This window comes from Trichomycterus rosablanca, chromosome 10 (genome assembly GCF_030014385.1).
Source record: "Trichomycterus rosablanca isolate fTriRos1 chromosome 10, fTriRos1.hap1, whole genome shotgun sequence".
Taxonomy (NCBI): Eukaryota; Metazoa; Chordata; class Actinopteri; order Siluriformes; family Trichomycteridae; genus Trichomycterus; species Trichomycterus rosablanca.
In genome coordinates, this window is record NC_085997.1 from 10,778,302 (window position 1) to 10,781,903 (window position 3,602).

General features: G+C 37.5%; 1 long non-coding RNA gene across 1 annotated transcript; it reads right to left on the bottom strand.

The window, feature by feature from the left end:
- Positions 1-377: 377 nt before the first annotated feature.
- Positions 378-2,973, bottom strand: LOC134321774 (uncharacterized). Its single transcript, XR_010013914.1, has 2 exons — positions 2,526-2,973; positions 378-1,589 (listed from the first exon to the last, which is right to left on the bottom strand). It is a non-coding gene; the product is annotated as an uncharacterized LOC134321774 (long non-coding RNA).
- Positions 2,974-3,602: the final 629 nt, after the last annotated feature.

Genomic DNA, 3,602 nt, shown 5'->3' on the forward strand with positions numbered 1-3,602 from the left:
TTATTTCCAACAGGATGGGGCTCCACCACACTACAGAGCAGGTGTTCGTCAGTGGCTGGATATTCAATTCCCTGGCTGTCGTGGTCCTGTGGAATGGCCGCCCAGATCACCCGACCTCACACCACTCGAGTTTTTTCTCTGGGGTCATCTCAAACAAATTGTGTATTAGGCCAGAAGGTGAACTAGGAAAAAGTGCCTAGAAAGTGATTTTCGTTTCCACGTCTGGGCACTACTTTTTAAATGCATTTTTGCATAGACAATGCCCTTACAGACCTTGTGTTAAAAGTTCTCCACAAAATATCCTGCAGTTTTTTTTCACAGCCCATAAATGTACAGTATATAAATGTAAAATTTAAAAAACGAAAATTATATACTGCTGGTTTTGCTTCTAAGTTTATTTATATTCAGTTTAATAACACAAATATCTCCCAAATTGACATTCATATATGTACCTAAACATCAAAGACAAGTATTCATGCATTAGTATGCTCGTGTGGAATCAGACCATACAATATGGCAAATTTGAACAAAATATGGTTGATCTTCAGAAGCTGGCACTAAATAAAAGCATACATACACATGCCAAATTTTGCAAAACACTGATGTTTTACACATCAAAATTGTCAGTAATGACTGGGTATTCAGAGGAAGGAAAAACTAAAAATACACTTTTGTTCAAGATGGTTGAAATTAGTCGAATTCGTTACCCAACCCCTTTAGTTTTGAATAATGGCAAAAATTTAGAATTCTGCAATATATGCAATACAACTTAAAATCAGTCCATACATAACATTCAAACATGTGGTAATGTCACACCATGACTCATTCTAGCATTTAGTACAATGTATTGGGAACAACCAGGTGTTCTAACTCTCCAATCCTGTCTCCTTGTAAGTCACCCTCTTAGCCACGCTGTGCCTGACCACATAGATGCAATCCATTTCCTGGGTCACTTTTAGGTTCAAATCTTCTGGGAAATCAACAGTCAGCCAGCATTGGTTCCTCGGTTGCACCAATAATTGATTGATTGATTACTTTATTGATCCCTGAAGGGAATCACACAACGACATTACAATGCTTGTAATAATTGGAATTGCTGCTGTGACACCACAATTTCCCTTCGGGGATCAATAAAGTAATCAATTAATCAATTATTTGAATTATTATAATTCATGAAATCAGATTGTACAATTCAACTGGCACAACAGATTTTGCATCAGTTACATTCAAATCATCTGACGTGGGCGGCCATGGGCATTTCTTACCAGGAGAGTCACGCAAAAGCTTTTTTTAATATCAATGCTGCACTATAAAGTGTCCTTGTGTCCTCTGATGTATTGATTGAGAGCCCTGAAGTAGATTTTTCCTGAACATCTGTTGTTCTTGGAGTCTTTTCACAGTCACTTTCTGTTCTGGCTTATCTCCGTTGACTCAGTTATTGTCCCTGTACCTAATGAATGAGGTAGCCTGTCTATCAACATATCTGCAGTTATTGTCTCGACAAAAACCATCTGACACATGTTGCGCTTGATGGGGGAATGAAACACCAGCTGGGGGAAGTCAAGAGTTAATCTCCTCTTCAATTTATCCTGCCTGCAACATAAAAATAAAGTAAAAAAAAATCATAAGGGTATAAGTAAATATATGCTCACACTGAAAAACAGTGTAGTTAGATACACTATGAATTAACTTCTACATGTTATGAAATATGGTTGCTTGAGACCATGCTCAACTAACTTTTAAACAAACTTGATACAGACCTACTAAAAGGTCTTAAATAACCCTTTGTCATTTCCAAGTAATTGTCAAACTGTCCAAGGTCAGAATTTGGGCCATACTGATACTAAAGAATTACACTTCTAGCACAATCATCTTGAAACACTAACAACTGGTTAATTTAAAATAATCTGACAATCATTTTTTGTCTGAAATAATAAAAATGTGAGACACAGCCAAAAGCATCACAAGGCCTTGTCAGTCAGTCACTCATTTTTTTTATTCTTATTTTGCATTTTCAGTGAGGAAAAATATTGAAAAAAAATTTCTGCATAAGCAATTTTAATGTACCAAAAAACCTCATGATATTAATTACCTGTTACGTTCCTCTAAAAGATGTTATCACATAGGGGTAAGGAGGAGGTAACCACGTGACTGTGTGTATTTAAGAAGAAGTAAATAAATAAATAAAGACCACGACCGTGGGAATTGCCAGCAGTAATTATTGGAGTTTTACTTAGTAAGTGAATAAATAAATGAGTTTTTACAGGTTTTTACAAACAAACAAAATCAAATAGTTAAACAATCCAACTTTTGTGGCGTACAAATATAGAACTAAAACTCAAAACAACATTTTAGACTCAAAAGTAAAGGTGGAACATAGACTGTGCCAAAAGAAAGAAAAGAACAAAACAACTAAACTACCTAACCAAAACTAAACTTACTCAAAAGTACATAAGTGGCACCAGCCTGTAACCTAGTGTTTCTAAACAATTCATATATTACTACCATGTGTGTGTGGGTGTAACTTGCCTGTCCACGCTTCACGTTTTCAAAATGAGCCAAAATATACAAATAGCCATCGGCAGGAGCACGCTGAGAATATAACTTATCTATATTACTACAAGCGGTTTGAATAAATAACAATCGGCAGGAGCACGCTGAGAATATAACTTATCTATAATACTACACGCGGTTTGCGGTCCAAACAATTCAGCAGTTCACCAACACAGTCTCAGCCTAACTGCAGTGCTCCTCCTCCAGCTCCGTCTCCATTGGTGCCTTTATGTCTCTAGACCCGCCTCCAAAGACACAACGGCAGATGCGGATTGGTGGCGAAGTAATCATAGCATTTCTTTCATAGGCTCCATTCTGCACCTATTGTGAAGTTAGGTAGAGGCAAAAAGAAAAGGAAAGAAAAACATACGTGCAGCACTTGCACGTAACACGCCCCTCCAAAAGAGAGAGCAAAGTTAGTTTGCGATGCTGGTTAAAAAAAAAAAAAAAAAAAAAAAAAAAAACATACATCACAACATTGCTATACACGTGAAAGGGCATCAGCAATAACATTATGTACACCTTTCTTATGTTTTATTTCAAGCACATAGTCCTGTATCAAAAGAGCCCATCTCATCAACCTTTGATTTTGATTATACATGCGTGATAAGAATATCAAAGGATTATGATCAGTGTAAACAACAACAGGTACAGAACTTGAACCAACATATACATCAAAGTGCTGAAGGGCAAGCAATAAAGCTAAAGCCTCTTTTTCAATAGTTGAATAATTCAACTGGTGTTTACTAAACTTTCGGGAGAAATAACACACCGGATGTGCTACACCATTTCCGTCCTCCTGTAAAAGCACCGCACCGGCACCAACAGCACCGGCATCGACCTCCAGCTGAAAACGCTTACTAAAATCTGGGGCCGCAAGAACAGGGGTCTCAATTAAGAGGACTTTGACACTTTGAAAAGCATGGTCACACTCAGGAGACCACTTAAAAGGTACAGAGGGGCTAAGTAGCTTTGTGAGAGGCTCCACCACAGATGAAAAATTCCTACAAAACGCTCTATAATAGCCTGCCATACCCAAAAATCTACGA